The 23,702-nt window shown below is 39.0% G+C and overlaps 1 long non-coding RNA gene across 1 annotated transcript; it reads right to left on the bottom strand.

Moving 5' to 3' along the window:
- Positions 1 to 14,324: 14,324 nt before the first annotated feature.
- On the bottom strand, positions 14,325 to 23,448 carry LOC134739199 (uncharacterized). The gene is made up of 2 exons (XR_010125782.1): positions 23,102 to 23,448; positions 14,325 to 15,208 (listed from the first exon to the last, which is right to left on the bottom strand). It is a non-coding gene; the product is annotated as an uncharacterized LOC134739199 (long non-coding RNA).
- Between the last annotated feature and the right edge of the window lie 254 nt (positions 23,449 to 23,702).

Raw genomic sequence — 23,702 nt, 5'->3', positions numbered from 1 at the left:
CAAGGGAAATATTCAAGAACCCTTGCAATTTCTTTGACTAACTTAGCTTGAGTTCTGCTGGGGATAGGCCACCAAATCTAGCCATAAACTGGCCCCAAAACTGGCCATAAACAAAATCTCTGCAGCACTGTTATGTGTTTGTGATGGCCGTGATGCCCACACTGAAGGTTGTGGGTTTACCAGAATGAGGGCAAGCAACACCTGGCCCACCCAGGGCGGAAAACCGCTTAAAGGTGTTCCTGAACCACAAACAGTAGCATGAGCCATCTGTGCCTTAAGGACATGTTCCTGCTGCAGATAACTAGCCAGAGCCCATCTCTTTATTTTGGCCCATCCCTTTGTTTCCCATAAGGAATTCTTTTAGTAAATCTATAATCTACAGAAACAATGCTTATCACTGGCTTGCTGTCAATAAATATGTGGGTAAAACTCTGTTCAGGGCTCTCAGCTCTGAAGGCTGTGAGACCCCTGATTTCCCACTCCACATCCTATATTTCTGTGTGTGTGTCTTTAATTTCTTTAGCACCGCTGGGTTAGGGTCTCCACGACCGAGCTGGTCTCGGCCGAGTTCATTTTTTTATCTCTTGCAACTAAAAAATGAGTAATATGATGAGGTGGTCTTTGAAGGCAATATAAATAATGTAAGCAAAAAAGGAGGGGAAGAAGTTCAGTGTGGGTTTCCCAGGAAGCACAGCCTGAGGCAAACGTGCATGCACTGGCACTTCATAGGGAGTGCAGTCCTCAGGAGCAAGAGTGAGGGGGGTGGGACAGGAAGAGAAGGACGTGCAATGTGAGGACGTGTTATTCAATTGGCTGCCACTTGATGTTAGTTATAAAGGATTTTTCTCACTTCTGAGGGGAGGAATTTAGCCCCTGACTCCCATCACCTAATGGTCAAAGCTTTGTCTGGCGGAGTATGAATTCTCTGCTCTCCTGAGTTGCACCACATGATTGGTTGGGGTCCACATGACCAGCAACAACAGAGAAGCACTGAGCAGAAGTGAAATGTGTGATGCAGGCATGAAGCAAGGTGCTGTTGAGTTGTGTCTGCGTGGAATTGGTCAGAGTTCATTCAGAGTCTGTAATAATTAATCTTACCTACTTGACCTGTTGACATAAGAATTAAATGTTACTGCAAGTAATGTACACAGGACACTGCAGAACAGCTAGTTATCCTTAGCATTCAGTAGATATTAACTATTGCTGCTGTTGTTACTGCTGCTATTGCTATTGCTACTACCACTACTATTACCACCACTATTACTATTATAGGTGTTAGAAAATAGTGATGATACCATAAGGGTATATAGGATGGGTTAGAATAGGGGAGAAATAGAGGTAGGGAGACCAGTTAAATCCTGGAGCACACACCTGAGTGTATTGAATGAATTAATCAGAAAGCTATTGAAATAAGTTCAGGTAAGCAGATAAATAAAGCAGGTTGGTATATTTTTTTAAATCTCATGGTTCTCTTGATCTTTTTTTTTTTTTAATTAAAAAACATGAATAGGCTTGGCATGGCGTCTCATGCCTGTAATCCTAGCACTTTGGGAGGCCAAGGAGGGAGGATCACTTGAACCCAGGAGTTTGAGACCAGCCTGGGGAACAAAGTGAGAATCTGTCTCCACAAAAAAATAAATAAATAAATTAGCTAGGTGGTGGCCCGTTTCTATAATCCCAGCTACTTGGGAGGCTGAGGCAAGAGGATTACTTGAGCCCAGGAGTTCAAGGCGGCAGTGAGCTATAATTGTACTACTGTACTGCAGCTTGGGCAACAGAGTAAAACCCTGTCTCTTACAGACAAAACAAAGCAAACCAAACCAAACAAAAGCCATGAATATAAAAAAAAAAATTATATACCAAAAGAAAAGCACTGCTAATATAAATAGCAATGGATTATTGGTTTTGATGTCAAGGGGATAATGAGGAGCACTAGGGACTGAGATAACCTGGGAAGCACATGCCCTGTGCAAAAGAATAACTATTTCTTAGTGGCGGTTGACTAATGCCAGATGAAAAACCAGGCCAATACTGCCAGATCTTCAGATTTCTCAAGAACGGCTGAAATCCTGAGATTTGTTGAAATCACTTACATTTTAAATATTGGCTGAAATTTTTCTAAAATATTACGTGAGTCAAAGACGACATATGTACCAGCCTCTTCTATCCTAAGCTTGTTGATTTGCAATCTCTGTGGGTAGTGGGAAGCGCCCAGAAGCCAGATCATAAGGCTGGGAGGTCCCAGAGTACAGAATCCTATCTTAATGATTTGTATATTCAGTACTAATAGTACCTCACTGGCACAGGTATCAGTAAAAATCCTTCCCTTACAACTGAGGTGGGAGATAGGCACATGAACATATTGTTCATTTCTAAGAAAATAAAATATTTCATTGTTCGGCAAACAAACTTTTTATGCTTCCCAATTTTTTCATGTTCATATGCCTATCTCCCACACTATGTTATTATTCCTATCTTAATGATTTGTATATTCAGTACTAACGTAGTGTGATAAATACACTGACAGATACTTCCAAGGTATTATGAAAGCGCAGCAGTAAATCACCTATTAAGAGAGCCGATGTCCACCAGGACTTCTTGGAGGAGGTGACACTGCATTGCTAAGTAGTAACTTTAAAACTCCTAAAAAGGTCAGCATGTATATTTTTCAATATTTGCTTTAACTGTTGTTGTGAACACTTAAAACATATATTGAAAATTGAAGAAACACAAGGTAATTCTGTATCCTGTTCAGTTTCATGCTATGATAACAATACATGCATTAGAGGTAGGAGAACAGGAGGACTTGTATTCTGGTCACAACCCTGCTGACCAAAACAGGATCTGGTCCAGACAGGATAAAGTAAAGAAACCAACAGAAACCAGTAGACGGTAATGAAAATGATCCCTAGTGGCCCTTATAGCTCATTAGCATAAGACCAGCACCATGGTAGTTTACAAATGCCATGGCAACAACTTGGAAGTTACTCCCCTTTCCTAGAAAGTTCTAAATAACCCACCTCTCAAATTGCACTAACCTGCCCCTTAATTTGCACATAATTAAAGGTGGGTATAAGTGGATATAAGTACAGTTGCCAGCAGCCCATACATTGCCAACTCTGGGCACACTGCCTGTGAGTTAGCCCTGCTCCACAAGGAGCAGAACCATTCAATAAAAGATTGCTGTCTACCCACTGCCTCATCCTGGAATCCTTTCCTGGGTATGCCAAGAACTCTCTTGGGCTAAGTCCCAATTTTGGGGCTCACCTGTCTTGTATCACATTAATATTTCCTCTTAAGAGTGAAAATGGGGAAGCATAAAAGGCTTGTTTGCCAAACAATGAAATATTTTATTTTCTTAGCAAATAACCACGTCAGCTTGGCGCAGTGGCTCACACCTGTAATCCCAGCACTTTGGGAGGCCAAGGAGGGCAGATCACTTGAGCTCAGGAGTTCAAGACCAGTCTGGGTAACATGGCACATACCTGTAATCCCAGCTACTCCAGAGACTGAGGCATGAGTAGACACAGGGTTTTGCCATGTTGGCAAGGCTGGTTTCGAACTCCTGGGTCTGGGCCAGGGCCAGGCTAGTCTCGAACTCCTGTAATCCCAGCTACTCCAGAGGCTGAGGCAGGAGGATTACTTGAGCCCAGGAGTTCAGGACTGCAGTGAGCTATAATTGTACCACTGTACTACAGCTTCGGCAACAGAGTAAGGCTCTTCTGTTAAAACCGAAACAAAACAAAGTGAAACATGCCAAACAAAAACCACGAATATAGAACAATATTTATATGCCAAAAGAAAACCACTGCTAATATAAGTAGCAATGGATTTTTGGTTTTGATATCAGGGAGATAATGAGAAGCACTAAGGGACTGAGTGCTCAAACTCCTGGCCTTGAGTGATCCGCCTGCCTTGGCCTCCCAAAGTGCTGGGGTTACAGGCGTGAGCCACCATGCACAGCCTAGTACATTATTTTTAAAAGACACAGATTTTATCTTTGGGAGCCAATAGAAAACTTTTATATGCACATTTCAACAGTAAAATAATTTTTAGGAATACCTTTGAAATCTTTCAAATGTATGGTTGCATTTGAAAATTAAGATTTGGGGGGACGTAAAATTCTATTTCTCTTTATTTTTTTCTGAAAAAGGTCATATTTTGTTCTTGATACAGATATATCAGGTTAAGAAGGAACTTAAATAAATGTGTAATCACAAACACCAAATTAGTTTAATTAGCACTTTATCAATCACTAATGTGAGCAACACGGAGGACCTCAAATGGAAGGATTGCACTGTTTTGAAAGAGCCAGTCACTATAGTACATTATTTTTGAGTCCAGAGAGGTTTTTATTTTGGGCCTTTTTACTTTTAATAAAAGATATAAGAGAGCAACATTTTAGGAGGAAATACTTACCTCTATGGGGAGACACAATCTTCAGGAATGGGAGACTGACTGCTTAGTGTACCTCAGCCACTCACATAATTCTGCTTCCAAAGGCTAGTTCCTGGTCTGTAAAATATATAATTTTGGCATTGGCCAATTCGTAATTTATACTAAGCCAGATGGGACATGGGGTAAAATTTATTTCTGAACCATTTAAAAGGGGGTGAAAATATTTTAAAGCAGCTTAATGTTATACATGATTCTGCAGATGATAAAAAAGGAACAAGCTGTTCTCAAACACTTTAGAAGTATGGACTTGAATAAACAGATGAGCTATGTGCAAATGATTTAAACCTATTCTAGACCCTGTTCTATTTGTTATGAATCCGAATATTCAGTAGCATTCTGGTTTTATACTTTGCTCAAAATGTCACTAGTAAATAAAATTACTTTTCTTAGACCATTCTATAATTCCTATTGTTCTTTCCAGAAAAAAAATCTAAATCAGCATTTTTCAAAATAATATCTGTAAATTATTTTGAGTAGCTTTCTTTATCTTTTCATTAGATTTTTACCTCTTTCTAAATGTATAGTTTCGAGAATTAAAAAAAAAAAATACCTTGGGTTTGGCCCAACAGCACCTGACAAACTGACAGGTAGAATACAGAGTGTGCAGCTGGGGTTAGACCTGACACTTGGCCTGTGAACAGACTTAGCCACATGGGCTGATGGTATTGACTCGACAAGCAAGTCAGGGTAGACAAAACAGTATGGTAAAAGAAAATGGAAGCACTGGGGCTTCAAGAGGGCGTCCTGGGAGATTTGTGGGGCAGAGTCAAGAGGAAATTAAGTGATGTTTGATGGTCAAAAGCCCAGACAGTTGCCTTTAGGAAAGTTAGCCAATAGACCCAGGACCAGATCCTTAGCAGAGGGTTGGAAAGAACAAGATAAGATCCAGTGCTAAATAGCATGAGTAAGAAGGCAGATAACTAAGACAAAAAGCTAAAGAAACAGAATGAAAGACAATTAGCATATTACCCCATACCGACGTTTGGGGTATGGTCGATCCCATCTCCCAGGTTGTGAACATAGTACCCATTACTTGGTTTTTCAAACCTTGACCCCCTCCTGCTGTCCTTCCTCTAGTAGTCCCATAGTGAATGTCAGGACTTTTACTAAGATGGCTGCAATGCAGATGCTCTCTTCCTTCTTTGGCACTATTGCAGCCAGTTTTGATACCATGAGGGAAACCATTTTAAGGAAAAGGCTGACAGAAGAAGATGGGCAGAACTGGAAATTTGCAGAGAAATGAAGACAAAACTCTAAGGATATAGTAAACCTTGGCTTGTGTGATGCCTAAGAACAGCATTACCTCTGTACTTTTTAGTTGCCTGGACCAATGCACTTGCTTTTTATTGCAACCATTTGGGTTGAAAAACAATGGATACATTAGCTGTTGGCCAGGGATGATGAATAAACTCAGTTGTTAGATGATTCACAGTGGGCACCCAAGTCTCAGGATTAAGACCAAAGCCTTGTTGTGATTTGTGAGACTTGAGGTCAAAGATAATCTCCTTCTGAATCCCGAAGTACTGGGCAAGAACTATTTAAATTTCTTTTGCTGAAGATTAGAATTTGCGCTATAATTTTCAGTGAAATTTGAATCTGCAGATGGACAACAAATTGGATGAGAGAAAGACGAGCTAAGAGACAAGCTGAGCCTGAATTCATTTATAACACTCCCAAATTTGATTTATTCTTAGAATTGGGAACAAAGGTTTTGGGTGGGACCCAAACTCTAATTTTATAATGTATGACAAAGGAAAATATAACTACACATAAATAAATAAATAGTTAAAAATATTTTTTTCCACGGGAAAAAAGAAAATTTATTTTTATGAACCTGAATGGATAATTCATTCCCTTTGCTCTTTCATCTTTTTTAAAGAATAATTTTAACTTTTATTTTAGATTCAGGGGGTACATGTGCAGGTTTGTTACATGGGTATATTGTATGATACTGAGGTTTGGGGTATGATTGATCCCATCTCCCAGGTAATGAGCACAGTACCCATTACTTGGTTTTTCAATCCTTGATCCCCTTTTTCTGTCCTCCCTCTAGTAGTCACTAGTGTCTATTGTTGCCATCTTTATGTCCAGGAATACCCAGTGTTTAGCTCCCACTTATAAGTGAGAATATCTGGTATTTGGTTTTCTGTTCCTGCGTTAATTTGCTTGGGATAATGGCCTCTAGCTGCATCCATGTTGCTGCAAAAGACATGATTTTATTCTTTTTTATAGCTACACAGTATTCCATGGTGCATATGTGCCAAATTTTCTTTGTCCATTCCATCGTTGATGGGTACCTAGATTGATTCCATGCCTTTGCTATTGTTTTTTATTTTATTTTATTATTTTTTGAGACAGTGTCTGGCTCTGTCACCCAGGCTGGAGTGCAATGGCGCGATTGCAGCTCACCGCAACCTCTGCCTCCCGGGTTCAAGCGATTCTCCTGCCTCAGCCTCCCAAGTAGCTGGGATTACAGGCATGTGCTATCACACTGGCTAATTTTGTATTTTTAGTAGAGACGGGGTTTCTCCATGTTGGTCAAGCTGGTCTCCTCCTGCCGACCTTAGGTGATCCGCCCACCTCGGCCTCCCAAAGTGCTGGGATTACAGCATGAGCCAACATGCACAGCCACCTTTGCTATTGTTAATAGTGCTGTGATGAACATATGAGTGCATATGTCTTTTTGGTAGACAGTTTATTTTCTTTTGGATATATACCCAGTAATGGGATTGTTGGGTCAAATGGTAGTTCTGTTTTAAGGTTTTTGAGAAATCTCCAAACTGCTTTCCATAATGGCTGAAGTAATTTACACTCCCACCAACAGTGTATAAGTGTTCCCTTTACTGTGTAGCCTTGCCAGCATCTGTTGTCTTTGACTTTTTAATAATAGCCATTCTGACTTGTGTGAGATGGAATCTCATTGTGGTTTTGAATCACATTTCTCTGATGATTGGTGATAGGGATGTGTTTGTTGATTGCTTGTATGTCTTATTTTAAGAAGTGTCTGTTCATATCTTTTGCCCACTGTGTCAGTCAGCGTTCTCCAGAGGGACAGAGATAATAGGATATATGTGTGTGTGTGTGTGTGTGTGTGTGTGTGTATATATATATATATATATCCTATAGGAGTTTATTAGAGAGAATTGACTCACACAATTACAAGATGAAGTCCCATGATAGGCCATCTGTAAGCTGGGGAAGAGAGAAGCTGGTAGTGGCTCAGTCTGAATCCGAAAGCCTCAAAATCAGGGAAGCCAACAATGCCACTCCTGGCAAGTCATGGTGCAAGTCCCAGAGTCCAAAGGCTGAAGAACCTGCCTTCTGATGTTTAAGGGCAGGAGGAGCAGAAGGAAGCATCCAGCACGGGATAAAGAAGCAAGCCAGAAGTCTCAGCAAGAAAGGCCATCCCACATTCTTCCACCTGCTTTGTTCTAGCTGCACAGGCAGCCAATTAGATGGTGCTCAACTTCATTGAGGGTCGATCTTCTGTTCCCAGTCTGCAGACTCAAATGTCAGTCTCCTCTATCAACACCCTCACAGACATACCCAGAAACAATACTTTACCAGCCATCTGGGCATCTTTCAATCCAATCAAATTGACACCTACTAGTAACCATGACACCACTTTTTAATGGTGTTATTTGTTTTTTGCTTGTTCAATTGCCTAAATTCTTTATAGATTCTGGATATTAGACCTTTATCAGATGCATAGTTTTGAATATTTTCTCCCATTCTGTAGGTTGTTTGTTCACTCTGTTGATACTTTCTTTTGCTGTGCAGAAGTTGTTTCGTTTAATTAGGTCCCATTTGTCAATTTTTGTTTTTGTTCTAATTGCTTTTGAGGACTTAGTCATAAATTGTTTACCAAGGCCAATGTCCAGAATGGTGTTTCCTAGGTTTTCTTCTAGGATTCTTATAGTTTGAGATCCTACATTTAAATCTTTAATCCATCCTGATTTAATTTTTGTATATGGCAAAAGGCAGGAGTCCAGTTTCATTCTTCTGCATATGGCTAGCCAGCTACCCCAGAACTATTTATTGAGTAGGGAGTCCTTTCCCCATGACTTGTTTTTGGTGATTTTGTCAAAGATTAGATGGCTGTAGGTGTGTGGCTTTATTTCTGGGTTCACTATTCTGTTCCATTGATTTATGTGTCTATTTCTGTACCAGTACTATGCTGTTTTAGTTATTGTAGTTTTACAGTATAGTTTGAAATTGGGTAATGAGATGCCTCCAGCTTTTTTTATTTTTGTTTAGGATTGCTTTGGCTATTCAGGCTCTTTTTTGGTTCCACATGATTTTTAGAATAGTTTCTTTTATCTGATTCTGTGAAAAATGATGTTGGTAGTTTGATGGGAATAGCTTTGAACCTGTATATTTATTTGGGCAGTATGGCCATTTTAATGATATTGATTATTTTAATCCATGAACACAGAATGTTTTTCCATTTATTTGTGTCATCTATGATCCCTCTAAGCAGTATTGTGGTTCTTTTTGTAGAGATTTTTCACCTCCTTAGTTAGCTGTATTCTTGGGTATTTTATTTTTTTTCGTGTGGCTATTGTAAATGGGATTGTGTTCTTGATTTGGCTTTCAGCCTGAATATTATTGGCTTATAGAAATGTTACTGATTTTTGTATATTGATTTTGTATCCTGAAACTATACTGAAGTAGTTTATTCCAAGATCCTTTTGGCACAATCTTTCAGGTTCTCTAGTTATAGAATCATATCATCCATGAAGAGAGGTAGTTTGAATTTTCCTTTTCCTATTTGGTTGCCTTTTATTTCTTTCTCTTGCCTGATTGCTCTGGCTAGCACTTCCGAACTATTTCGAATAGGAGTGGTGAGACTGGGCACTCCTGTCTTAGTCTAGTTCTCAAGGGGAATGGTTCCAGCTTTTGCCCATTTAGTATGATATTGGCTGTGGGTTTGTCATAGATGACTCTTATTATTTTGAGGTATTTTCCATCAATGCCTAGTTTGTTGACGGTTTTTATCATGAGGAGGTCTTGGATTTTATTAAAAGCTTTTTTCACGTCTATTGAAATGATCATGTGGTTTTTGTCTTCAATTCTGTTTATGTGGTGAATTACATTTATTGATTTGTGTATATTGAACTAACCTTGCATCCCAGGAATGATGCCTACTTGATCATGGTGAATTAACTTTTCAATGTACTGCTAGATTTGGTTTGCTAGTATTTTGTTGAGGATTTTTGTGTCTACGTTAATCAGGGATTGGCCTCTCATTTTCTTTCTTTGTTGTGTCTTTGCCAGGTTTTGGTATCTGGGTGATGCTGACTTCATAGAATGAGTTATGAAGGAGTTCTTCTTCCTCAATTTTTTGAAAAAGTTTTGGTAGAATTGGTACCAGCTCTTCTTTGTACATCTTGTAGAATTCAGCTGTGTAATCCATCTGGTCTGAGGCTTTTTTCGGTTGGCAGAATTTTTCTTATTGATTGAATTTCGGAACTCAATATTGTTCTGATTAACATTTCAGTTTCCTCCTGGTTAAATCTTGGGAAGTTGTTCATTTCCAGAAATTTTTTCATTTTTCTCTAGATTTTCTAGTTTCTGTGCATAGAGGTGTTCATAATAGACCCTGAAGAGATTGGCTGTAATGTCATCTAAGTCATTTCTGATTATGCTTATTTGGATCTTCTCTCTTTTTCTTTGTTAATCTAGCTAGCAGTCTATCAAACTTGTTTATTTTTTTCAAATAACCAACTTTTGATTTCATTGATTCTTTGTATGGATATTTTGTTGATTCTTTGTATGGGTCTCAACTTCATTAAATTCTGCTCTAATTTTAGTTAATTATTTTCTTCTATTAGCTTTGGGGTTAGTTTGTCCGTGTTTTTCTAGTTTCTCTAGGTGCGATTAGATCATTAATTTGAGACCTTCCTAACTTTCTGAGGTAGGTATTTAGCACTATAAACTTTCCTCTTAGCACTACTTTTGGTGCATTCTGGAAATTTTGGTATGCTGTATCTCTGTTTCCATTTATTTCAAATAATTTTTTGATTTCTGCCTTAATTTTGTTGTTTGCCCAAAAGTCATTCAGGAGCAAGTTGTTTAATTTCCAGGTAATTGAGTGGTTTTGAGAAATCTCCTTCGCATTGATTTCTATTTTTATTACGTGATCTGAGAGTTAAATTTCTTTTCTAGCCAATACCTTTATTAACTGAAGTAAAGCTATATAATCAGCCACTCTCCTTATCTTAATTGGCATCAAGAATGCCAATGACAATAATATGATACTAATTATAATTAGAGGTTAAATTTCTTTTCTATCATCTCCCAAAGAGACTATACCTATATTGTTTAGTGTTATATTCCTAGTGTCTAATGCAGTTATTATTTGGAAAATTGAGTGGATAAGTTGGTTGTCTTTCTTTGGGCTCCCCACAAAGCTGGCCTTGACATAAGGACTTGGGTGTTGGTGGTTTATTTGGGATGTAAATTCAGGCAGCCAAGTGAGGTAATATGGAAGAGAGACAGGAAAAGAAAAAGAACCAATAAAAATTATAAATAAATCAGCTATCTTTGTAGGCAATTGGAATTCAATCACACTAGAGACAGTCTAAGAAAGCATATTGAACATACCTCAGAATTGTCCCACTGGACAATGAGAAGGTTAGGATTTTACCTACCAATTCACACTCTTCTCTGAGTGAGGATTGACTCTATCCCTGGTGGTTAACTCACTCATGCTTTGTCATGAGTCTCTGTGATGGTGCAAGCTTTCACAGTGTAGACAAAGCTCTCAGGCAGATAAATGAGTAGAAGCGGGAACTCAAGAGGGGAAGCTACCAGTGTGCCAGAAACCATCTACCACAGTGACAGGTGAACTCAGAGCTGGATCAAGAGGATATGGAGTGGACACCAAAAGCATCTGCCACACTGCTTATCAACATCTGTTGTTTTTATCTGGCCATTATCTCTCACCCACATCTTTGGGTCATGGCATCTCGCTTTCATTTGGTGAACTGTTAGTCCTCCGCTCCATGCATTTCTTGTGTGTCTGCCAATCAAGAACTGCTCGATTCTGTCATACTGCCATAGAATTTTATATGTGGACACTGGAAGAAAGAATATGTCTCTCTTCTCTTAGTGAACTGAGTAGAATAATATAAACCTGGAGCTGTCTACAGCCATCCTTTTCCTTCCAATGCTGCGAGGAGAAAGCCATCTATAGTAGAGAAAATAAAGTCAGTATATATGAAGAGAAGCAAAATCAAGGAATGGAGAGAACCACATAGACAAGGTTGGGTTCTTAAATGCAATCATTCTCTAAGGCCAATCTAATCCTGTCAGGTAGGTACCATTGACCTACTGAGTCTCATGAGGAAATTAATTTTTACTCTACCCTCCCCCCACCTAATTCTTTTCTTTTCGTATGCCAAATTGAATTCTGTCACAACCAGAAAAGCATTAATTAATACACTTAATTAAATATATATATTTATTCCACAATGTGACACGTTGTGACATGCAGTGATATGGTTTAGATCTGTGTCCCCACCAAATCTCATATTGAATTCTAATCCCCAGTGTTGGAGGTGGGGCTTGGTGGAAGGTGATTGGATCATGTGAGCGGAGTTCTCATGAATGGCTTAGGAGTGAGTTATCGTGAGATCTGGTCGTTTAAAAGTATGTAGCACCTCTCCCTTTTCTCTCTTGGTCCTGCTCCTGCCTTGTAAGACACCTGCTCCTGCTTGCTTTGCCTTCCACCACAAGTGAAAGATCCCTAAGGCCTCCCCAGAAGCAAATGCTGTCATGCTTACTGTATAGCCTGAGGAACCAGGAACCAGTGAAAACCTCTTTTCTTTATAAATCACCAATCTCATGTATTTCTTTATAGCAGTGTAAGAATGGACTAATTCATGCAGCAACCACTATTTTTTAGGAGGCTGAGAATCCTAAAATGAACCACACATACCTCATGTACATGAATGGAAACTTAACAGCTGGGAAGAAAATAATTATCTTATCTCTGCACTAGGAATAGAAGAAAAATGATACAAATCTTGTGTGGTCTATGGAAGAACAAAATAGCTTTCAAAGGCCCTGACTTTAGTGCATAGAAAGGTGGGTTTTATACCAAAGGTTTATTTTGGACAACAAAGCACACATGGATTTTGGCAGAAAGGGTCAATCGGGGAAAGCTTTGTATCAGCAATGTGACCTTGGCTTTTGTGTGTTCCTTTAAAGATTATCTTTAACGCTGTTTTACTGTGTATTATTTTAGTAAGTAATACTTTGTAATGACATCTTAAAGACTTCAGCTCTTTTCCTCTTCTTTTTTTGCATCAGTTACTAGAAACAAGTTTAAGAAATAAATAGCTTGATAACATCATTATCTACCTTATAAGGTATTTTTTTCTTTCTCTTCTTTTGTTAAACAGAAAATTCTTATACTTCTCTCAATCTGCTCCTATAAAACTGTTTATTTACAGCTTTTGTGTTTGACACTTTTGTGACACTTATTCAAATGGAAAAAAAACAGCTTCAAGTAATTTGTATTTACATACATCATCCAGGATGTGTTTTCTTTTTTTTTTAAATTATTATACTTTGTTTTAGGGTACACATGCACAACATGCAGATTTGTTACATATGTATACATGTGCCATGTTGGTGTGCTGCACCCATTAACTCGTCATTTAACATTAGGTATATCTCCTAATGCTATCCCTCCCCCCTCCCCCCACCCCACAGCAGGCCCCAGTGTGTGATGTTCCCCTTCCTGCGTCCATGTGTTCTCATTGTTCAATTCCCACCTATGAGTGAGAACATGCAGTGTTTGGTTTTTTGTCCTTGCAATAGTTTGCTGAGAATGATGGTTTCCAGCTTCATCCATGTCCCTACAAAGGACATGAACTCATCCTTTTTTACGGCTGCATCATATTCCATGGTGTATATATGCCACATTTTCTTAATCCAGTCTATCATTGTTGGACATTTGGGTTGATTCCAAGTCTTTGCTATTGTGAATAGTGCCGCAATAAACATACGTGTGCATGTGTCTTTATAGCAGCATGTTTTATAATCCTTTGGTATATATCCAGTAATGGGATGGCTGGGTCAAATGGTATTTGTAGTTCTAGATCCCTGGGGAATCGCCACACTGACTTCCACAATGGTTGAACTAGTTGACAGTCCCACCAACAGTGTACAAGTGTTCCTATTTCTCTACATCCTCTCCAGCACCTGTTGTTTCCTGACTTTTTAATGATCACCATTCTAACTGGTGTGAGATGGTATCTCATTGTGATTTTGATTTGCATTTCTCTGATGGCCAGTGATGATGAGCATTTTTTCATGTGTCTTTTGGCTGCATAAATGTCTTCTTTTGAAAAGTGTCTGTTCATATCTTTTGCCCACTTGTTGATAGGGCTGTTTGTTTTCAGGATGTGTTTTCATGTGAAAATACCAAATCTGTTTTTTTGAGAAACATTTAAAAATTGACTTACGCATGCTTCTGATCAGTGTTTAATACAATTAAACACATTTTGAGTAGTTTACGTTGAGCAAGGATTGTGGTAGACCCAAAATATTAGGTGAGTGCAAAAGTAATTGCGGTTTTTGCATTGTTGGAATTTGTCGTTTGATAAAGGAATACATTCTTAAATAATTGGGAATTATGGCTTTTTTTCGCTAATAACTTATTACTTGCTGTTTATTTTATGTTTATTTCAGACTATGGAAATGATGTTAGACAAAATGCAAATTCGGTTTGAGAAATAAAGGGACAGAGTACAAAAGAGAGAAATTTTAAAGCTGGGCATCCGGGGGAGACATCACGTGTCAGTAGGTTCCGTGATGCCCCACAAGCCACAAAACCAGCTAGTTTTTATTAGTGATTTTCAAAAGGGGAGGGAGTGTAGGAATAGGGTGTGGGTCACAGAGATCACGTGCTTCACAAGTAATAGAATATCACAAGGCAAATGGAGGCAGGGCGAGATCACAGGACCACAGGACGGGGGCAAAATTAAAATTGCTAATGAAGTTTCGGCACGCATTGTCATTGATAACATCTTATCAGGAGATAGGGTTTGAAAGCAGACAACCGGTCTGACCAAAATTTAATAGGCGGGAATTTCCTCATCCTAATAAGCCTGGGAGCACTATGGAAGACTGGGGCTTATTTCATCCCTACAGGTGGACCATAAAAGATGGCTGCACCCAAGGGGGCCATTTTAGAAGCCCACCCTCAGGGATGCATTCTCTTTCTCAGGGATGTTCCTTGCTAAGAAAAATAATTCAGTGATATTTCTCCCATTTGCTTTTGAAAGAAGAGAAATATGGCTCTGTTCCACCCAGCTCACTGGTGGTCAGAGTTTAAGGTTATCTCTCTTGTTCCCTGAACATTGCTGTTATCCTGTTCTTTTTTCAAGGTGCCCAGATTTCATATTGTTCAAACACACATGCTCTACAAACAATTTGTGCAGTTAATGAAATCATCACAGGGTGCTGAGGTGACATACATCCTCCTCAGCTTACGAAAATGATGGGATTAAGAGATTAAACTAAAGACAGGCATAGGAAATCACAAGGGTATTGATTGGGGAAGTGATAAGTGTCCATGAAATCTTCACAATTTATGTTCAGAGATTGCAGTAAAGACAGGCATAAGAAATTATAAAAGTATTAATTTGGGGATCTAATAAATGTCCATGAAATCTTCACAATCCACATTCTTCTGCTGTGGCTTCAGCCGGTCCCTCCATTCGGGGTCCCTGACTTCCTGCAACAACAAAAAGCAAATTCAAGTGATTTTCTTATTCAAGTTCAAAATGGGTCGTAAAGCAGTGGAGACAACTTTCAACATCAGCATCACATTTGGCCCAGGAATTGCTAACAAACACAGTGCAGTGGTGGTTCAAGAAGTTTAGTGAAAGAGACAAGAGCCTTGAAGATGAAGAGCATGGTGGCCAGCAATTGGAAGTTGACAACAACCAATTGAGAGCAATAATCGAAGCTGATCCTCTTACAACTACGGGAGAAGTGCCTGAAGAATTCAATGTTGAGCATTCTACCGTCATTTGGCATTTGAAAGAAATTAGAAAGGTGAAAAAGCTCAATAAATGGATGCTCCATGAGCTGACCGAAAATTTTTAAAAGTCGTCATTTTGAAGTGTCATCTTCTCTTATTCTACACAGCAACAATGAACCATTTCTCAATCGGATTATGACGTGCGACGAAAGTAGATTTTATATGACAACCAGCAATGATCAGTTCAGGGTTGGACTAAGAAGAAGCTTCAAAGCACTTCCCAACACCAAACTTTTACCAAAGAAGGGTCATGGTCACTGTTTGGTGGTCTGCTGCCGGTCTGATTCTCTACAGCTTTCTGAATCCTGGTGGAACCATTACATCTGAGAAGTATGCTCAGCAAATTGATGAGATGCTTCAAAAACTGCAAAGCCTGCAGCTAGCATTGGTCAATAGAAAGGGCCCAATTTTTCTCCAGGACAACGCCTGACCGTACTTTGGCACAACCAATGCTTCAAAAGTTGAATAAGTTGGGCTGCGAAGTTTTGCCTCATGCTCCATGTTCACCTGACCTTTCTCCAACCACTTCTTCAAGCATCTCAACAACATTTTTCAGGGAAAAAGCTTCCACAACCAGCAGGATGCAGAAAATGCTTTCCAAGAGTTCTTTGAATCCCTAAGCATGGATTTTTATGCTACAGGAATAAACAAACTTATTTCTCGTTGGCAAAAATGTTTTAATTGTAATCGTTTGTATTTTGATTAATAAAGATGTGTTCGAGCCTACTTATAATAATTTAAAATTCAGGGTCTGAAACCATGACTACTTTTGCACCAACTATCAGGATACATATCCAGGTCTCACATAAAGCCTGGCAGATGATCCTTCTTACTAGAGAAGTTCTGCCAAGAAATTACTATGAAACTCAACTGTCTCTAGGCTGTTCTGAGAAGAGAGACCTGGACCCACGGGTTGATCCCAGGGAAACACTGGCCATGAATGAGTTGGGCCCAGGTAGGGGCGTAGGAGAAAGTTCACCCAGAACCACTGAGGCCAGTCAGTTGGAAGGAAAGCACAAGTAACAGAAGGAAAGGAAAGATCATAGTAGCACTGAGTATCAGGTCTGGAGGAGCTTGGGGCAGAAAACAGAAAATAAGGCATCTGAGAGCAAGGAAGATTGAAAAAAAGTTGGATCAAGGGAGTGTCAGCTGTGTCAGCAGTGAGAGGGTTGAAGGCCCACTTTTCTGGGGTGCTAGCGGGAGTGTCTGGTAGTTCCCAAGAGCTATTCAGAACCAGACATTATTCACAGTCAAAATAAATGCAAATCAAAGCAATGGAGGTAATCTGCCCATTTACTTACCATATGCCAAATAATTTGTTAGATTAAATTGTTTGTCCCAACGTGGTTGTACCTATTTACATTCCTATTTGTTAAAGATGGAAATTGCAGTTGCTCCTCATCTTCACCTGCAGTTTCTATCATTGGTCTTTTGTATTTTAAGATAATCATTATTTAAAAATGTATCCTGTTTACCTCATGAGGAGCAGGATTGAGAACCAATTTTCTATCCTTTGAGAGAATCATACTAGACAGATTAGACAGATGCGAATAAAAACAGACATTTAGAAGAGGCATGTGAGAAAATTAGCCTCTTTGTGTTAACTAATCCTCATCTGTGAAATTAAGATAATACCTCATAAGGTTATTGTGAAGATTTGAATGTGTGAAAACATGCAAAGCACATTGTGTTTGCAATGTCAACTATTATTACATCTTCACCATAGAGTCAACCAAATAGTGAACAAACATTCCTGGGTACAATCTTCCATAGATTGTGCTAGGCTTCCCTAAACACTCTGGCACTCTACAGTGTATCCAGTCACTTATTCATTTATCAGGCGTGAAGATCATAAGAGGCACTTTTTCAGTCATTATGTGACAATGCCAGACCAAAAAACAAATTATGAAAAAAAAGTTTGACTAGGAGATAGGAATAAATGAAGATGGGTTATCTTCTTTATAATTTCCATCATATAAATGTCTTCACAAATATTATGAGTAGCTAATGATACTACTTTTTTCTCAAATTTGAACTGTTGGCTTAAGAGAAGCCTAAGAAATATAATGGAGAAAGTAAAATTTAAAAATCACTTATAATTGTACACATACACATAAAATAGTTTCTACCAATTCATACAATCTCAGAAATGTTATAATTTCAGAAGACGAGATGGCAGATGCTATCAGTGGGGTCAGTGTAAACTTAATGTTAGCTTCATGAAAACATTGTTTCATGTCAACACAAAAAATATAACTCCAAATATATTTATAATTAAAAGCAACAACTGAGCATTCACACCAAGTGTGCTGTCTCTTACTTTTAAAATTGTACTTATAAGCAAGAATAGCATATTTTGTTTGTGGCTACTTAGCACTCAGCTCAAGTACATAAGTTTGAGGAAAGGTTGTGAATAAGACTACAGTTTTTATTTATCAACCACCGTACGACCAAGACAAAGCATCTTTGGATGTACAAGAGTCAAATGTGTATTGCAAACTTTTTACACTCGTCATTTAAATATTATCTTATAAAAATTTGAACAATATGTAATATTGTAGCAAAGAAAAACATATCCGGAAACACTAGCACTATTATGTTTTAGTGTTCATGTTTGAATGTTTAATAAACTCTAAAAGTTTAGATTTCTCATTAGAATTCTCATTGGCTAACTGGGTTGCTCAGTTAGATTCAGATACAATCAGATTCAGAACTCTCAGTCACCTTAAGCCCATCAGCATATTAGCCCAGATAGGTACAGATGAATTCAGATCAATAAGATTATGTTCTGGGATTCCAGTTTTGGTAAGCAGATTTTCTCTTTTCTACTGAAAACATGTAGCCTGGACACCTTCTTGAGACTTCAAGGAGAATGCCTGTTGGGAATGGAGCCATTGCTAAGGAAATATTGCTGAGGAACAAGAGGAAGCAACTATGTTCTAGTCACATTGTATGAATCATTGGATCAATCTTCTGAAACTGTACCTCCTTCTGGACTTTTCAGTTACATGAATCAATAACTTCTCTGTATGGTTCAATCCAGTTCGAGTTGGTGTTTTAGGTACTTGCAACCAGTTATGCTGACCAATATACCGAGCTACTGGCAGTTCCGTTTTTACGGGACTCTAAACTTCATGAGGGAGATGGTAAGGATCTGTTCTTGTATGTAGTCTCAGTTCTTTCATGAAACCACTACTTCTATAATGTGAAATGTCATATGGATAGACCACTGGGCTTGGTGATAGAGGAAGTAGAGTTCTGTCTTGGTTCTGACATGTTTTTGACAGTTAATTCTGTAATTCATTTAATCTCAGTTTATCTATAAAATGAAGAAGTAGGCCTTTGTTTACATATCTGCATTGTCTAGCTATCAAAGAAGAGCTCTTTTTCAGAAGAAAAAGAGAACTTAACAAATAAACGTAGAACTTAACAAATAAAACATGTACAACTGTGAGTTATAAGAAAGGCAATTGTTTTTCTCATTCCTGGATCCTTAGCATAACCATAAACCTGGTGAAATGTATATACTCAGCAAGTAGTTGCTGAATGAAGGAATAAAAGCAAAGCTCCTCTGCTGGAGAGATGACATGGAAGCTGGGTCCCCACTGGCTTGGCCTTCCCCTCATCCCCTTACCCACCCTTGAGGTCCCACTGAGAAACTCGAGGGCTTGGCAGATCCCAAGCTGAAAGCAACGACCAAGTCATCTCTAAGGCCCTTCCAGTTCTAACATTGTGTAGTCCAATTTAGTGATTCCCAGCTGTGACAGTGGAAGAGTGCAGGTTGATTATGTCATCAGAATTATGAGACTTTTCAAATGATTGTTCCCACTCTACTGAGACTCTTTTTCTGTCACCTCAATCAATTAACTATTTCTATTAATTAACCATGTACCAGTTTCATTAATGACAATCTGATGAATCATTTTAAAAAGAGCCTCCCATGCCCAGGCACTGTGCATGGGCTAGTAGTCGACCGCTAAACAAACAAGACAGAGTGACAGACTTGATCCTGATACGGCTCCAACGAGTGGAGGAACACCAGGTTCTTCCTCTCCAGTTGAATTAGAAAAACCAACACGGACACACGTGGAGTTGTTTTAAGGAGCAGGGAGTTTAATAGGCAAGAAGGAAGGGGGAAGAAAGAAAGAAGAAGCTCCCCTGCGCAGAGACAGAGGGAGGGAGGCTCCAAAGTCAAGAGACAGAACCCTGCTTTCAAGTAATATCAACCAGCTATATTCCATAGCTGGAGGAGGTGGTGTCTGAGTTGCACAGGTCTCAGGGGATTTGTTTGACCAGGTATGCCATTCACGTAGCCCGTGAAAAAACTGGCCCTCCCACCCTAGCCTTTTAATATGCAAATTCAGGGCACCATGATGTTCCACACACGCGGGGATATGTGGGGGTGGCCATGCTTCCAGGCACATTGGGGCAGGAGCAAGGGCAAGAAGGGCACGGGAATCGCAATGTTGGGTGGACCCAGTTTCTAATGGCCTTCATTTGCATATCAAAGGTTGCCGGCCTGGTTCTAAGAGCCGGGGCTTTACAAGAAACTTTTCTGGAGGTGCTTTAAAAATGAAAACTTCCCAAGGACCCCTTTTCCTCTCTATCTGCCTAAAATAATTTCTTAGTAACTCCTACAACAATCCCATTCTCTTGGAGCTTCCTTGGTTGAATATTATGTCTGGGAGCTGTCAAAATCTTGATGCTTTAGGTCCCACCCCCAGATAATCTTATTTCAAAATTAAAAAGTATGAAATTATGTCAGGTACTGTTGTTTGTTGAATGATAGCTAACTGAAGAAATTAGTACTTGTAAAAAGGCTTACATGGAACATGTTGAGTTCTCTACATCTGAGGCAGTCAAGAGAAATTGGGCAACTACTCTATCTATATCTGTCTCTGTGTACATATATACAGAGAGAGGAGTCAGTCATCAGGGGGTGGTTTTATAAGTCTGAGCTTATCAGAATGTATGAAGTTAACACACAGTCCCTCTTCATAATGCAATATTTTATGGGCTTTCAGGGGATAGCTTCATCACAATGAGGAGATATCTGGGGGCAGAGTTTTATTTCTTTTCCCAAAATGTGTGTGTGAGTGTGTGTGTGTGTGTGTCTAGGAAAGACTGTGTTGGGATGAAAAGGTCTGAAGAGAGTAAGGACCTTTTAGCTTCTTGACAGAAGTAGTATCTAGTGGGAGGTAACTACACATTAGGTATATGGAAGAGGAAGTATTTGATGTATTAGATGGTGAAGCTATTTTCAGATGAAAGTGTGATAAGTAAAGCTTTTAAAACCAGCATATTTCAGCCTGATTTAATCCTTACCTGTGGTAAAACAAATAAAAACAAAAAATATACCTATGTGACTGTGAAATTTAAAAGAAAACAAAACCAATCTCTTTAGTTACCTTGAAGGATGGGAATCTATGTATTAGTTTAGGCGATTAGAGTTAGTACCAGTTCTGGTATTTAAACTTAATAGAAAATAAAATGTGGAGAAATAGGAACACTTTTACACTGTTGGTGGGACTGTAAACTAGTTCAACCCTTGTGGAAGTCAGTGTGGCGATTCCTCAGGGATCTAGAATTAGAAATACCATTCGACCCAGCCATCCCATTACTGGGTATATACCCAAAGGACTATAAATCATGCTGCTATAAAGACACATGCACACGTATGTTTATTGCGGCACTATTCACAATGGCAAAGACTTGGAACCAACTCAAATGTCCAACGATGATAGACTGGATTAAGAAAATGTGGCACATATACACCATGGAATACTATGCAGCCATAAAAAATGATGAATTCATGTCCTTTGTAGGGACATGGATGAAATTGGAAATCATCATTCTCAGTAAACTATCGCAAGCACAAAAAACCAAACACCTCATGTTCTCACTCATAGGTGGGAATTGAACAATGAGAACACATGGACACAGGAAGGGGAACATCACACTCTGGGGACTGTTGTGGGGTGGGGAGAGGGAGGCGGATAGCTTTAGGAGATATACCTAATGCTAAATGACGAGTTAATGGGTGCAGCACACCAGCATGGCACATGTATACATATGTAACAAACCTGCACATTGTGCCCATGTACCCTAAAACTTAAAGTATAATAATAATAAAATAAAAAAAAAGAAAATAAAAAATAAATAAATAGAGTTTAAAACACTCAAAAAAGCTACTTGTTGTTTTCCAAATGGATACTTTGATCATGGTTGCAGTGGAATTTTAGACTAGAGCAGGAATTAGATGGTATTTGTGCTTCTTGCCTCCGTGCATTTATTTATTTCTTTTAAGGTTCAGCTCAACTGACATTTTTTTGCAAGAAATCTCTAATCCTTGTCAGCACAAAGGAATTTTTTTCACAATCTTAAGACATGCAAAATAGTCACAGTTACATTATTTATTATTTTTAACGCTAAAATTTTTCTTAATCAGTTGCAAGCTCATAGAGGCACTATTTTGGTTCACTTCTCCCCCATCAGGTCAAACATAATGCCTCAGCATCATAGGTCGTTTACTGAATGAGATAGCTTTGTTTTCTTCCCCTGACTCTCTAATGAGTGATATTATGATGCAATCGGTTTTTAATTCTGGCTCCCATTGTAAGAAGCAACCGCAACAAAGTTTTCTACAAACCTCACCATTAGATGTAGCAGTTTTGGTGTGCAACTTCTGAAACCAAACCAGGAAAAGACATTATGTATTGATGTTAGAAACCCACAAATGCTTCAGTTTTAAATATTTTCCACTGTTTATTTTTTTCTAATTCATCAAATGAAATCTTTCCATGTTTTAGCTCTAGGAGAGATTAAGCACATTCAATCTAATTATGCAACCTCCTGGCAAAAGCAGTCTCAATGTGAAACACTGTGCTGGTTGTATTTCACAGTTGCTAATGGAAACAGAGACAAGTTTAGAAAACTGCAAAGTCAAGTCTGAGCCTTGGCATTATCATGCCTCTGAGGAAAGGCATTTCCTGGGTCTGTTCTTTCTTTCCTTCACTCTCTGTATGCATGCTGTATGCGTCCAGTCAGGCTCTACGAGTAACTGAAAATGGTCACATCAAGGTAGGAATACCATAGACATAAAAAATGAATAAAAGCTTGAAAAGTTTCACAAACAACAAACAAAATACAACTTGCCAGGGAGTCTGAGACTTGATAATTTTTTATAGATAGATAAAATCAACTTATCTGATGTTAAAGAATACCAGTTGTCACAGCGTTTAAAAAATTCCTAGTTCCAAACATCCTTGGCAGCTCCTCAGGCTAACAATGCAACCTTACAAATTATAGTTGTTAGCTGCAGGTTTTGTCTTTCACCCATAGTTACATGGTATATTCAGATACAGAGAAGTCATTATATTATTTCCAAAACAAGTTTTTAAAACTTTTATTCACTTTAGGTTCAAAGATGAAACTGTGTTATCTTCCTAAAAATAATTTTGCTGAATTACAGACCAGATTTACATGAGAGCTGGAAAACATTTTGGAAGTGAAAAAAAGAATGCTGGCATCCGTGTGAGGAACATTGAGATGCCCAAATGGTTTCCCTGCGACGAAAGCACTCACCCATGTAAAGACAGCCAGTTTGATCAGACAGCCGGTTTGACTAGTTTCCTTTCCGTCTTCTCTCTAGGCTCTCGTGTGTATTATCTGATGGGAAAGTCTTTACAGCTCATTGACAGGTATGGCAAACCCCTGCAGGACTGCTCTAACAGGAACTGAACTCCGTGTTAACCTCTCTGTCAACTCTGAGCGCCCAAGTGTTAACCTAAGCATCTTGGACTGTTTTCCTGAGCTCCTCACCTTACAGTGGGCTCTGCACTGATGTGTGCTGTCGGCCCTGGGCTCTTCCTCTTTCCTTCTGGCCTGGGGTGCTGAGGTCCCAGCATGCCTGAGGCAGGGCCCACCCAAGGGACTGCTTGAATAGAGTTTCTTATTTACACAAATCTTGAAATAATTACAAATTCAGTTTTTACTTTCTGTTTCATGGCTCAGTCTCTTGCATTATTAGCCACCACCCAAGACCTCCCAGCTGGAATGACAGTGCTTGCCAACTGCAGGATTAATGTTGACTGTTTCCATTCATTCCTGTATTCACTCATCCAGTCATCTATTCCCACCTCCATTCAGCAGATATATCTGTCAATCACATACCATATGCTAGGCA

Source organism: Pongo pygmaeus, chromosome 2 (assembly GCF_028885625.2).
Source record: "Pongo pygmaeus isolate AG05252 chromosome 2, NHGRI_mPonPyg2-v2.0_pri, whole genome shotgun sequence".
In the NCBI taxonomy this organism is placed as follows: Eukaryota; Metazoa; Chordata; class Mammalia; order Primates; family Hominidae; genus Pongo; species Pongo pygmaeus.
Note: the sequence above shows the minus strand (reverse complement) of the source record. Positions and strands in the feature narration are given on the sequence as shown.